The 14,987-nt window shown below is 37.3% G+C and overlaps 1 protein-coding gene and 1 long non-coding RNA gene across 4 annotated transcripts in view; one reads left to right on the forward strand and one right to left on the reverse strand.

The window, feature by feature from the left end:
- LOC117672808 (uncharacterized) overlaps positions 1–5,786 on the reverse strand; it is a 31,286-nt gene extending 25,500 nt beyond the window's left edge. Inside the window, exons 1-2 of the long non-coding RNA XR_004593377.1 lie at positions 5,704–5,786; positions 3,317–3,381 (exon numbers count right to left, since the gene is read on the reverse strand). This is a non-coding gene — a long non-coding RNA (uncharacterized LOC117672808). The remainder of the gene's footprint in view (positions 1–3,316; positions 3,382–5,703) is intronic.
- A 5,505-nt stretch (positions 5,787–11,291) lies between these two features.
- The window catches only part of LYN (LYN proto-oncogene, Src family tyrosine kinase), a 40,355-nt gene continuing 36,659 nt past the window's right edge, over positions 11,292–14,987 (forward strand). The window contains exon 1 of one of the 3 annotated variants that reach the window (XM_034429798.3): positions 11,292–11,641. The gene's annotated coding sequence lies outside the window, so the exon portion shown is untranslated. Of the gene's footprint in view, positions 11,642–11,782; positions 11,802–14,987 lie in introns of those variants that run through there. The other 2 variants (XM_034429799.3, XM_087890576.1) reach the window with 2 other exon arrangements.

Below are 14,987 nucleotides of genomic sequence, written 5' to 3' on the forward strand. Positions count from 1 at the left end.
CAGTCTTCTCACCCCTTCTGTTCAACATTTATGTGAAGCCACTGGGCGAGATCATCCGTGGTTTTGGGGTGAGGTTCCATCAATACGCTGATAACACTCAGCTGTACATCTCCACCCCGGACCACCCCAATGACGCCCTTGACGTGATGTCCCAGTGCCTGGAGCTGTGCGGATCTGGATGGGGAGGAACAGGCTCAGACTCAACCCCTCCAAGACCGAGTGGCTGTGGCTTCCGGTGTCCCGATATAGCCAGCTGACGCCATCGCTGACTATGGGGTTGAGTCTTTGGTCCCCACGGAGAGGGTCCGCAACGTGGGTGTCCTCCTGGATGCACGGGTGATTGTGGGGGCGACGTGGCGCTTCCATGTAACACCTATCCTGCGTGAGCTGCACTGGCTTCCAGTGGTCTTCCGGGTGCGATTCAAGGTGTTGGTTAACATCTTTGAAGCGGTCCATGGCTTAGGATCTAGATACCTACGAGACCGCCTTCTGCTACCAATAACCTCCCATCGGCCAGTACGCTCCCACAGAGAGGGTCTCCTCCGGGTGCTGTCGGTCAGGCAGTGTCGATTGGCGACCCCCAGGGGAAGAGCCTTCTCTGGGGGGGGCACCTGCTCTCTGGAACGAATTTCTCCCGGAGATTCGGAGGATCCCGGACCTACGCACTTTCTGCTGTGCCCTCAAGACTGCTGTTCCAAGAAGCCGGGCTGGCCTAATTCCAATTCTTTTCAACCTTTAATCTTCCATTTTAATTTTTAACTCTTGAGGTTTAAAAATGGGTTTTTAATTAGTTACGGGCCATATTCTTTAATATATATTTTAAATTGTTATTAATTTTTCTATTTGTGTGTTCTTATTCTGGCTGTACACCGCCCTGAGTTCTTCGAGAGAAGGGCGGTATATAAATTCAAATAAATAAATAAAAAATAAAAAAATAAATCAATCAATCAATCTGTAATTGGGACCAGAAACTCCTTTGCTAAGTGATATGACTGTAAAGCAAAAATATGCATAATTTACAACAGAGTTCTGGCTGGGGTCATTAAGTAAATAATACAACGTCATATGACCATGACTTGCAGTTTCCTGCTATCTTCCTTTTTGACTTGTCAGATGCCGACACTGATGACCACAAATGGCAATCACAAGATCATGGATGCTGTGACCATCATAATTATGTGCTGCTTCTCAAGCAGTCAAGTTACTATCTATCATATATGCAGTGCAACAGCTGCAACTTTGAGGACCAATCTCCTTATTCAGCACTATCATAACTGCAAATGATTGCTAAACAAGTGGTCACTGTACAAGGACTGCTTGTCATTTTCACAGTAAACTATGAATGCTAACAGCATTGTGGATAAAGAGTAGAAATCATTTTTTTTCAGGATGGTCACAACGTTTAGAAAAGTACGTATCTTTTCAAAGCAAATACTAAAGGAGAAGTATTTAAGCAATAAGTACTGAGCATCTATGGTAGTTACGGAATAACTTGAAAAAAAGTTGAAAAAGAAATGGAATAGAAAAAAAGAAAAAATCACTTTGCTTAAGGAAAATTCTTGACCAGAACAGGTACATTCCTAGACAAAAGGATATATTGAAACAGTTCTTAACTGTATGAAATTGATCCAATTACAGACAGGTATATAGTTTTGTGGCTCTTATTTCCTTTAATATAGGTCAAATGAACAAAACTGCATCCAGGGCTTATTAGTAGCATCAATATTAGGAAAGGATAAACAACTGTGTGACATAACATCACTGACTCTCATAAGAACAAAGCAGTGTTATGATGGCTAATAGTTTGTCCTCCTTGTAGGAACACTTTAGTGGTGGCCTAATAATAGTTATCATTCTAAATTAATGAGTATTCAATTCCTTTGTTTTATTAAATGCTGGATATAATTTACAACTGAATGTGCTGTGTTTTTTTTCTAGTGCTCTGCCTTGATGTATTTGGGTTTCATTGAACTCTTGCCTTATTATCAGCAGCAGGTAAAGGATCTGACATATTGCTGTCAACTAATGGTATAAATATCACTATTTTCAGATGAAACATGATTCTGCCTCAATCATTTTTTCTCAACTGAAATACTGAGACAAAATTAAAGAAGAAATCAGTTTGTAAATAATAAAGTCATTTGTTCTGACCTGGCTCCCAAACACGACATGTCCTCTGTCTTTACTGTATATTTTGCTCCATAAGAGGAAAACAAGAAAACAAAAAATCTGCCTCTGCCTCCTAGCCCAGCATGTGGCACATCAGGTCTCCGCTCCATTGCGCCCACCACAGTCAGCTGACCAACAGCTGGGTCGTCCTCTAGCCCAGCCAATCAACAGGCTGGCCAACCAGAAACAGTGCTATTGCTGCCTCATCTGTGTCTACTGCCTCCGCCTGGGAACGCTGGAGCTTTCACCAGCGTTCCCCGGCTATTGCTGCCACCGTTCACTGCCACCAGTCGCCCCTCCCTCTCTCTCTCTCATTTCCAGACTGGATTGAGAAGTGCAGGCTATCAATGCCTGACCTCCAGGGAAATGAATAGTTGTCTGCCACACCAATTAATCTCTGTCCCCTGCCTTTTATCCCCAGAGCTAGGGTGGAGCTTCACTAGCAGTGGTGGCTCTTCTGTCCCAAGAACCAGCCCATAGATTCCCACTGCTCTCCTCTGCCTTCTGCGCATCCGTGTCTCAGGCACTGGACCCAGCTGTTCCTCCTCTTCCTCATCAGCCACCTCCCTCTGGGGTCTGTTGACTCTCCATCTGAGGGCTGATGGACGGCCCAGACTCTGCCTCTGTCTCTATATCTGACAGCTCTATTCCCTCTTCCATCTATTCCCTCGAAGCTCTCAGATTGCCTTGATGCTGGCCCTGACTCCCACACTGCTGCCTCATCTGATTTGGCTGCTGGAGGGGCCGGCGGCCGACAGGCCACAACACCATTATTTAACTTGTGCCGTGATCATGCTATTTAACTGCAACTATATTTCAACAAGAAATGAGAGATACAATTAATTCTATGAAAAGACTAATCGGAATGCTTAACTAAACGTGTAGTATGAGACATGGAGTTCTTTTTCCCTTCAACTAGGCTTAGATATTTGACTTTGAAAGCTGATAAAAGTACTGCTCTTTTTTAAGCCTATTTCCTTTTTCCATATGCAAAACTAACTGCATCTAGTCTATAAACAATAACCATCCTGCACATCATCCAGTTTTATCAAATTTTCTAGAATAGCTTATGGCCCTTTATTTCCTTCCAATACGAATACTAACTAGGCATTATCCTCCTTAATATCTTAGTCTAAATGTTACTCACCTTTTGCTGTCTTGTTAACTGCCAGTATTTTCAGATGAAATGCATCACTGACTTCCTACCAAGGGCTATAAGAGAACAGAAGTGTGGCTTTCTTCAGCACACCGAAATAAAAAATAACTTCCGTGTTAAACTATTTTCCTTATGGATCTTGAATTTGCAGTCAGAAAGTTTAAATAGACATAGTGAAAGTAGGTAGGTTGTGACAAACATTAAAAGAAACAATAAGTTTCTAAGTTGAATTTATTTTGAGTTTTAAGACAAAATCATTATAACATCTCTCATCTTTTTTTTTTTTTTTAGGTCCCTAGGTGCACCCAAACTTCTTGTTCCCATGTTTTTTCTTTTATGTCAGGAAGGGGGGAGAACATGTAAAGTTTTAGATAGTAAAATGGTTGCTTTAGAAGCATGTGGTGCCTCAAGCTCCCCGCCCCCCACCACCCGTTATTGAGCACACCAACCCACAGCCCAGGTGCTGAGTCTGTTGCATCTTGTTGAGAAAGACTAGTGAGGAAAAGAAGTCTACTACAGGAGGATTGACTGAAACAAGGTTCCTAGGCAGAGCTGTTTTGAAGCAGTAACTTTTGAAGGAATTGATCTTTCTTTGCTGTGGCTTCACTTCCCATTTTCAGCAGGGCACAGAGAGAAAGCATTAGAGGGGAACTGGCTTCTATGTGGCTTCCAAGTAACCAAGTAACTTGGCGACTGGATCCTAGGAAGTTTCTCCCATTTCTGCTTTAGCCATTTCATGTCTGTGTATTCCTTGTTTCCTAAAATTATTTGTGGATGTAACTTCACAATGATTATAGGGCTAGTTATGTTTTTTACTTGACTGCAAGTTAGAAAATCTGGTGTTCCCTCTATGGTGGTGACTGTGTTTTGCTTTCAGAATACTGTTAAAGCAGTTTCATAACATGAGTGTAAAAAAATTGGCAAGTGGTGTTTTATTGAGCATTTCATTTTATGTAGAAGCCTTTTGTTTTGATGTGCCAGCTTTTGTGTTTTGCTTCTTCATTTTTGTGTGTCCTTTTTCCTCTATAAATTTAGAAAAATAGAATTTGGAAGAAAAAATGCTATAATCATTAAAATGTGTTTACTTTCTATCAAAAGCTCATGTATATATAGTATAATTAGTTTATAGCTGTTTTAAAAGAATCCTAAAGCAGCAACACTGATAAAAGTGGCAACTAACTTCCAGGCCTATCAGGTTCACAGAACATGAGGATTAGAAGCAGAAAGAAGTAACAACAAGGAAATGGAAAAATTAAGAAAAAGCAGGATTCAGTCTTCTGCCATTATTCATGTCATAGTAGACTTCATGTAATGTTAGCTGTATAGTTATATTCAGAAGAAAAGAATAAAGCATATTTCCTCTTGAACTAAACAGAAGGTCAGGAATTGCTGACTTTTAAAACAAAGAAGCAGGATGATATAAATTAAACTGTAAGAAAATCCATACTTGATCATTAAAATTTTTAATGCAATTAAATATTGCAGAAGTCCCAGCTAACTCAATTAACTCATCCTGTCAGTTACTAAAACTTCAATTCAGAATGGTGTGGCAGAATACAACAAATTGTCCTTGAAAATATTGTATTCAAATTAAGATTATCTTTTATTAAATACCTGAAAGCTTTTCAGTTTACTTAGTGAGTTAGCTTCAAATATTTTTGTTCCTATAATACTTGCTTTCTTTTATGTTTTTATCTTTTAACGCTATCTAGTAAGTCATTATTATTCTTTACTTATTTCCTTATGATAAACCTCACCTCAAGTAACCACTCTGGGATATTTGTTTATGAGAAATTGCTTGTTTCTTTGTACCAGTGCACAAGTGAGAAAAATAAGTGTACTTCCTTGAGGTAAAACAATCAGTCGGATTTAAAATGCATGAAATAACCTGCTTAAAAATTAGTTAACATACATTTCTGATGCAATTACTTTTCAAAAACAGTTTGCACTTGGTGGTATCCTGTAGTATTCCCCGCACCTCCTGTTTAGGTAATTAGAAAATATGCTGAAAACGTCAGAAGAATGTTGTACCTTGGCTGACACTCATTATTTTTGTCAGTGGGGGATGGTCTCTCTTCCTTTAGCCAACTACTTTCAACAAGTTGAGAGGCTGAGGACAGTGGATTATTTTAAGATCTCCTTTTCTTATAGCATCCTATATCAGCACTTTTTTTTTGGCCACTGACATCTATAGACTTGAATGAAAAATATCGATCATTTCAAATAAAGGATTATTTAGATAGTGCTTCTTCCATGGCTGGGCCTGGAGGAATTGTCTTCATTCCATCCCCCAACCACACGGTCATACAACATAGCATTTTGAATATGAGATATGAATTAGAAGTAACAGTTTATTTTAAAATCAATTAGAAACTTACATGATACTTTGTCCTGTGAATATAGCCCTTCGATGCTATATTCACTCTTGAGATTTCAGAAAGGAATTGCTCCCAATTCTAAATGGAGACATGAAAGTGTCAGCTTTTAATTACATATCAAAGATGCAAAGACAATTTTCTTTCTCTCAATGATAGTTCAATATTGATTTCTAGCAGCAGAGCATATGTACAATTCAATTTACTATATGCTAGTTTAAATACAGTACATTTTTCTGTAATTAATTTATCAGTTTTATGAGTAAAGTGAGGGCCATTCAGGGGGGAAATTAGTTTTCTATGAATGTAAATAAAGGATAGACCATCGAAATTTTAGCCTTCCTGTAGAATTGATTTCAACTGATTGAATTGTGGTTGCTACAACCACACTGTCCACCAACTGCAAATACAGGTAGTACTTGGTTAGCAACCACAATTTGGATCTTTTGCTTCTTTACTATACCCTGCTTTTTGTACCATTTTTTTCAGATGAAAAGCTCGCACACTTTTGTGTCATTTTATCTTACTTCTCAGCTAGTCTAGCTATCAGAACTAGAAATACAAAGTCCCTGACAATTAGATAGCCCTAGACTTTGCTACTGTCTAATAGTCATCCAAGTTTTTTGCCAGTCAAAGTCTGATAGACCTACCTATGATTTATGAATGCACATTACACTAAACATACAGAATAAAAACAACATTTCTAGCAAGTGAAATTGAAAAGAGACTTTCATTTTCCTAATCATTTAGCTATACCTTCACCTATAAGCCATTTAAAACTAGTCTATGTCACTCTGGGAAAGCCCAGCATTACACATACATAGATTTTAGATCACTGTTCCATAATCCAGTACAATGGTGGGTTCATACTTTATGTTAAGCTTTGACATGATTGTTCAGTTTAATGCAATGTCTGAATCCAAAAGATAATTGGGTTGACAGATAATAGGACCTAATGATGGTTTGCCATGGCCTGGGAAAGATGTATAATTTTTGCAGTCGGTGATCTACTCTCTGACCAGTAACCTTCTCTAACATAGAATTCAACATTGGCACACACTACCATAGCTAACAATCTATGTATAGGACCAGTGACCCCTAGTATTTATTCTTATGAAACAAAATTTGATCTCTGAGTTTCCATAGTTATCTGAATTAATGATGGAATTAAGCCAAGTTCTTTTATATCAGTTCAACTGGCACTGCATAAATGAAACATAAAAACTAAAACAAAGATATACAAATATGTAACAAATATCAATAAGGATTTAAAAGTTTACTCTGTTTTACAGTGTATGCATGTCAACAATGGAATGTTGAATCACTTAGAGAGATCTTTGTAGCACTTGCTGGTCCATGTATGCTCTTTGTCTATGCTATTGCAGCCCAAGGTCCATAGTGAAGTCACTTCAAATGGCAAATAAGTCCTTTCCAGGAAGACAACAAAACACACATAGAAGCAGCACTTCAAACAGCAATAAGCATCCCACAGAAATGGAGAGTCAATATGTATAATATAATTTAAGCTTAATAAGTGAAGCTTGACTAACAGGTATCTGCTTACAAACAGCTCCTTAAAGCCATAATATCCTTATGATAGATACATTATTTTCAATTCAGGTGAAGATCTTTATTTTTGTAAAGGCTTGGAACATATAGCAAAAGCACTAGCACGTAGAATTATATACAGCTTCACTGTGCTTTACAGCTTCTCTAAACTGTTTACAGAGTCAGCATATATTGCAAGTTATGATCTGACTGCATAACATAAGATCAATGTGCCCTAATTGTTGTTTGGATTTCATACCCATAGTTCTATAACTTGGAAAGCTTTGAGCTGTTGAGGGAGAATGTATTTTATACCTTTTTTAATATAAAGTCTCCATGCTTCCATTGAAAGGGGAGTATTACCGGTATATATGAAATCAGATGGGAATTACTTTAAGCATGCATAGAGTGATTAGCTTAAAATACAAGGCTGAAATCCTATTTTCAATTCAATGGCACTTGTGCTGAGTAAATATAACCAGGGTAATATTTTAGAGCCGGATGATTTTCTTCAGCATTTATGACAAGCTTTAATAATGCAAAGGACAGCAGGTGGTTCATTCCACCTATACAGTACTTAATTGGCTAGAAATATTTTTAAGCAGCTCAACATGAATCCTGCTGTCTATATAATATACACATCCAATTATTAACAATCTTGGACATGGAACTTCATGTTCATTTGTTTTGTTTTGTTTTAAAATTATCTCTATAGATAGCATAAAAGCAATGTGGAATAAAAATATATTTAAAAATATATAGCTTGCAATAATACATATAAAATGTACATAATATAACCAGTTTAATATACAGGTAGCCCTCAACATATATATAACTGGAATTACAATAATCAATCTACCGGTTTTTAATCAGGTCATCATGTGCCTGCACCTGATTTTACAATCTCTATTGAGAACATGGAAGTCATAAAGTGAGCACAATGATTATTAAGTGAATCCACTGTCTGCAATGGACATTTTATTTTGCTAGAAGTTGGAAAGAGGTGCTGTTTCACATTTTTAAAAATGTCACAAATTGTGGTGAAATGACTGCAAGATGATGCAAACGGCTGTAAATGTGATAATTGCCCAAAATGTGATAATATGACTGCATGAAGAGGGCGATCAGATTTTTTAATCCAGGTCATAAATACCCTTGGAAGTCTGTCATAACCTTGACCAGTTAAGGTAAGTTAAGAACTACCTGTAGGTACTTAAAGAAGATGGAAAATTACAGTTTACATCTATATGACACATTTTAATTGGAATGGCTTGTCTCATTGGCAATACCAAAAACTGAGCAAATCTGTTCAAGTTTTTATTGCTTCATTTTTTGGATAGTTCATGCCAAGATTAGGTAAATTTCTACCCTCTGTACTGGGGAACAGGGCAACAAATGATGATCTAAACTAGTACATATAATAACCACTATGCCAAGATTCAACTTCATATATTCCAAAATTAGACAAGATAGCAGTTTATTAGTTTGCTTAAGATCAAAATTCACCTGGAAATTCTGGGTGCTACAATGCGAAAATAACTGAATAGAGTTTAAGAAAGCCAATTCAGCATTATTCAATAAGCAATCTGAAGAAAGCTAGCTAAATTGCCAAGATGGATAAGATAAAAGTTACAATTCATACACTGATTGCATTCACACAGTTTGCTAAACTGTAGTTGGCCCAATAAGCTGCAATTGTTAGCGGTTAAACCAGGGGTGAAATCCAGCAGGTTCTGACAGGTTCTGGAGAACTAATAGTGTAAATTTTGAGCAGTTTGGAGAACCGGCAAATACCTCTGGCTAGCCCCAGAGTGGGGTGAGATTTTGCAATATCCTTCCCCCAGGATTGGGGACAAAATGGGGATTTTGCAGTATCCTTTCTCTGCCACACCCACCAAGCCACATCACACCCATCAAGCCACGCTCACAGAACCGGTAGTAAAAAAATTTGGATTTTACCACTGGGTCAAACATTGTATTACCTATTTAAAAATCACAATGGTTAACATGGAACTTAGAGATAGAGAGCAATTAGAGTATTACAAAAATTGGAATATGTGTTATCAATGGCTTGAAATGAGAAGTAAAATTGATGCATAAAGATGATATAGAAAGTATGTTACATTAAAAATGATATTTATAATATAAAACTTGTTAAAGGATAAAAAGAATATATATATATATATATATATATATATATATATATATATATATATATATATATATAAAATTGATGTTAATGAAGAACAAAAATAGATTATAGTAAAGGATATTATATATTTAAAGGTGTACAAATGTATAAAATAGGCCATAAATTGGAATTATGAAACTTGAAGTGTTACCGATAGTTGAAAGCTGTAAAAATGGAAATGTGCTTTTAAAATTTAAAAAGGTTGAATAAAGACTATTTTTTTAAAAAAACCACAATGGTTAGATTCACACAACATGCAATGATGAAAACTAACCATGTTACATCTTTGAAAGCAGCATCCTTGATACACTTCCAAGGAGCACATAACTGACAGCCATTCTCCGATTATCTTTTCTATGAATACCCCTTTGGAGATATACATAAATTATCATAGCCCCAAATACTATAAAGCTCTCTTAATCCATTTTAATTAACACCAGGCTAGGGCCATCATGGCCTTTCATAGTAAAATGCTACTTTTTTGTGTTTGCCCTGAAATGATGACCATCAATAGCCCATTTACTCCATACCAGGCTAAAAACTAGGATACCATGAATTCTAATCCTACCTTAGGTATGAAAGCCAGCTGGGTGACTTTTTGAGCTACTCACATTCAGCCAACTCACCCCAGAGATCTGTTGTTGTGCGGAATTTAGGAGGAGTAAGGAGTAAGGGCTTGTTTGCTGCATGAGTTATTTATGAAAAATAAAGGTGAGATAAAGTGATTGCAAAAATGTAATACTATCAAATAAAACTCTATTAGCAAGAGGCCTTTCTCAGACTGAATAATATACTGTACTTTTTTGTCTTTATTTCAGCATCTAATGGCATTTGTCTTTCTTGTAAGACTAATTTTAGGTTTCCTCTTTTAAAAGGCAATTGGTGAGAAGACAGAGGAGTACATGAAGAAAAAAAAACTTTTTCCCCACCTGCAGATCTGGTTGACAAACTCCCATGTTCGTGTGCTGGCATAGTTGTACACGCAAGTATGTAGATAGGTACATATAAATTAAGCACAGATGCAGTGTAACCAGTGGTGAAATTCAATTTTTTTTACTACCGGTTCTGTGGGCGTGGCTTCATGGGCGTGGCAAAATCTCCATTCCCATTCCACTCTGGGGCCAGCCAGAGATGGTATTTGCCAGTTCTCCGAACTACTCAAAATTTCTGCTACCGGTTCTCCAGAACCTGTTGGATTTCACCCCTGGGTGTAACCAAAGAGTTTTTAATGATTGAATTACAAACGTGCTTCATGGTTACCTTCACAAAAGCAACAAGAAAAGTTAACTCTTTACTGACTGGCCAATATATAGTTTAGAGTTCATACAGTTGAACTAAAATGAATGTTTAGCCCACTGAAATACCTGCGGGTGTGATTTCTTGTACTTTTACCCCCCCTGAGAATAACCTCACTGACCTCAACAGAACTTTCCCCGACAGATACACTCGGACTCTTCAAATTAGTTTTACATAGTTCACATTATATAGAAACTCTAGGAACTGTAATCCGGAGGCTTCGAGAGGAATCCAGTTAGCGGCGGATTCGGGAGGCAAATCGGAATAAAAGGGACGAGGGAAGCTGAAGGAGCAATCCATTTGGGTTTGACTCGCCGTGAGGTCACTGCAGTTTCTGCCCAATCCGTTCCCTCTTTTAGGAAACGAGGAAAGCTCCTTCTAGCCATCGGCGTTACCTGAGCCCAAAAGCCAAACCTCTGTCCCGCGCACACCCCTCCCCCGCAGCCGGTGGCTTGCGTCCGTTTGCGAGGACGCTACTTCTAAGGCACAACTTTTTTTTTTTTTGGGCAAGTTCGGTTCCTCCCGCCCCTTTTAGGAAAATGCCCACATTTACTTTACTTCTCTTTTTACCCGGAGCAGCCCCCACCCCTCCCGCGCGCCCTTTCCAGAAAAACTATGCAAATTGCCCACGACCAGGAAGTAAAGCCGGAGCGCACAGTAGCCTCTGCAAGGCGCCCGAAGTTCCTCTCTGCAGCGCAGCAGGACTGGCTGAGGCGAGAATGAGCCTCGCCGGTTCTTCTTGGTTAGGTTTTCACTTCCCCTGTTTTTAAGTTCCGAAAACTGGGCCACTGCGTTCTCAGAGAGGCTCCTTCTGGGCTGCGGGCTCGCTCTCCTTTTCCCCAGCCTCCGGGCTGAAGAAACGGTGGACTTAATTGGTGTGGAGTTCAACTCTCCAAGCTCAGGAAAGTAAGTCCCTCTTCTTTTCGACCACTTTTTAAGGGGCTTTTGGCGGCCGCTTTCTCCCTTCCTGTCCTGGGAGATGGCTTGGTTTTACTGGAGTCTGTGGAACTTCCTTTGATCAGACCACGATCTTTCTACCCGTCCGGTTCGACTTGAAGCTACTTGGGTTAGTTGGCTGTTGCTTTGTTCAGTGATAAATTGTCTTATCGGTGGAGAGTGGATCGTTGCTTCTGACGGATTTCCTTCTGACGGATGTGGGGCGCTGGGGGATAGGGGAAAGGGGGATTTTGCTCTCCGATGAAGTTGACAGTTGAAGGGGTGTCTCTGGGCCCATTGGCTCTCAAGAAACTAAGGAATCTATTGTAAATTCACTCAACGCTTGATTTTGGTACCTTATGCATGCATTATCTCTCCATCTTTTTCCTTTTATTTAAGAATCTTTGCCCCTACAAGATATTGAAGATCTCTTGAAATTATCCCAAGTTAGGCAGACAATCTAGCCTACAGTAATGTAATTAACGTATGATATTAGTATTTATATATAATGAAATTAGAGGCAGTGGGAAGATCAGCCTTTCCCGACCCAATTTTCTCCAGACTGTTAGGTGTCAGTTGGGTTAGACATTGTAGAACTGTGCCTCAAACCAGTAATAGATGATGCAATGAAGTCTGCACACCTAAAAAAATGGGTTAGTTCAGAAAACCATTGACAAGGATATCAGGAGAGCACTGATTTAATTTGTAAGTATTTCTTAGCTAAGTTTATGTCTCATCTTTCTTTCAGAAGGACAAGGCAAGATGCCTAGTTTGCTGTCTTCTCATTTGATCATTGCAAAAATGCCACAAGGCTGAGGGAAGGTGACTTAAGTCTCTGAACTCTGCTTCAGGGCAAAATTAGGATTTGAATCTGGGGTCCAGTAGTCTAGACATTATTTTATACAATATTAGTCTTTAGGGATGCTTCAGATGCACTTTCATGAAGACTTTTGTCTGGCATGGATAAGATAAAATTGTTACAGTAGTTTGTAGAAGTGAATAATAATAACATTAGCAAAAGGGTACAAATACATATTTTTAATGAAGCTCTGAAACCATTTACAACATAGTGCCATTTCCTGCTTTGTTAATTAAATTTTTAATGCTCTGCAGTTTGAACTGTATGCTGAACAGTTCTTTAAAAAAAGAGGAAGTGTGATACTAAATGGGCAATTTATACAGCTGACCCTTAGAGGAAGTTTTATCTGTATACTAGCTATGTTACAGTTGCATTAGCTGAAAGGAAGTCAGTACTATTATTACAATAGCTCCTCTATCCATCAGTTTATAGGGAAGTAAATTTACGCAGTTCAGATATTTAATTTTGACAGACATTTTCCCTCTTGTTCAGAATATTTTGCAAGTGTTACTACATTTTCAGTCTTATTAAAAGTAGGTTGTTTTATGACATGATTGATTATTTTAAGAAATATAAACCATACCAGATATTAGCTATTTTCCCCACTTATGAATACTATTAGCTGTTTTCCTCAACTGGATAATACTAGTGAACATAATAAGTTACTGTCTTGTGCAGTTTAATAATAATGGAGCTGCTCTTAGATATTAGTACTAACTAAACTAACTAAATCATTGCTACAAGATACAATGTTCTTTTTTCTTATTAATATTAATTATAGTGAGGTTTTTTTTTAAATCTAGAAGAGCAGTTGAAGTTAACTGTCTTTAATTCCTCAATCCTATCCTTATTTACCTGTTAGGATGTTCTAGATACTTAAGATTTACAAAAACTACAGTCTTAATATAGGGCATTCATCTTAACAATATACTTCTGTTTTGTTGCTCATTGATTTTCACTTATTTCACAATGTTGATATGGCTATCTGAATAGTTGTTTACTATTTAGCATTCTCGTCCATTGTTTTTATAGCCTTCTGATACAAGCAAAAGTTAATTATTACTCAAAATGGAATGTTAAACAATTACTTATAATACTGGACAAATAAACTTTTAATTGATTTTGTTCTTAAAAAGATTTTCTTTGTAATTTGAATCAGGGGGAATTGTTTCCTGTTTAGGTCATTAAATTAAAAAAAATCAAATTTGGAGTAGGGTTGATATTCTTGTGTGTGTATGTGGAAACATTTGAAGCTTCAACAAACAAAGACATAGTATATATTTTGTGTAGTTACAATCCATTTGTGTTCACTAGAAAGGCTTATAAGTAGACAGTAGTGGTCTTTAGAATAAATAATATTGTCTCACAAATTGCTTAATCAGTCATGATTCCAAATCACACTCTGTCTATTCTTAGTTTACTCCTTAGATAAGTGAATTACTATTTTCAAATTCAGAAATCATAATAATAAGTATATGTTTATACGGAATGTACTGAAGCAAAGTATCTTCCAGTTTTAAGAAAAAAATAGTTAGAAAAGATTAATGGTAAAAGGGCAAGTTGGAGTGTCCTTTCACACATTGCATATAGAGAAGTAAGGATGGTAAAAAGAGGCAATTGCATCTTGGTGGCTAGAATGTTCCAGTCAGGCAAACTATGACTTTATGGTTCCTTTCTGACCCATCCACCCCCACATCTGATGCATGCAAATTTAGGCTTAAAGCAGCAGATAATTGCTTCTATGTTGATTATTCCATATGTACACTATGGAATAATACACTATGTTGGAATACACTATGGAACATACACTATGTTGGAATACAATGTTTTGTTCATTTGTTTTACTGATGAAAATTATATTTATTTATTAAATATATATGCCACAGGTCTCACCGCTAGAGTGACTCTATGTCTCTATCCAACTTTTTATGAAGTGTGACAAATTTTCTATGTGAAGAAAAGGAAAAATATCCACATGATTAACATTTGCAGATATGTTTTATTTGGTCAGGACAATGAAACCATTGGAAGATATGAACATAATGATTAATTATTAGATAATTAAGGATAGGCACAGATCGTATGAAAGAGCAGATGATTTCTTAATTTCAGCAAGATATATTCTGTTAAAGAAAAAACCAAGCAGTATATGGACATGGAGTCACACTAGTAGTGGGAATGATGGCATGTACATTTAATAAATATAATTTTTATCAGTAAAAATGTTCAGACATCTGTCACTATTCAGGTCTCTCTCACTTGCCAGACCACCAAATATTCATAGTCTGCTTTAGAGACAAGGTTAATTAATAAAACTATTCTCTAGGTTTGTAATTCTCTCATGAAATCCCAGGATCCTCTAGAGTTCCATCTTAAAACCTTTAACTTTTTTCAAGACATTTTGTGAAAATGCCTATACTGATCTATCAAACTTTCAAATGCGCAGAAACAACAAAA

Source organism: Pantherophis guttatus, chromosome 3, assembly GCF_059756535.1.
Source record: "Pantherophis guttatus breed Tessera chromosome 3, ASM5975653v1, whole genome shotgun sequence".
NCBI classification, from domain to species: domain Eukaryota; kingdom Metazoa; phylum Chordata; class Lepidosauria; order Squamata; family Colubridae; genus Pantherophis; species Pantherophis guttatus.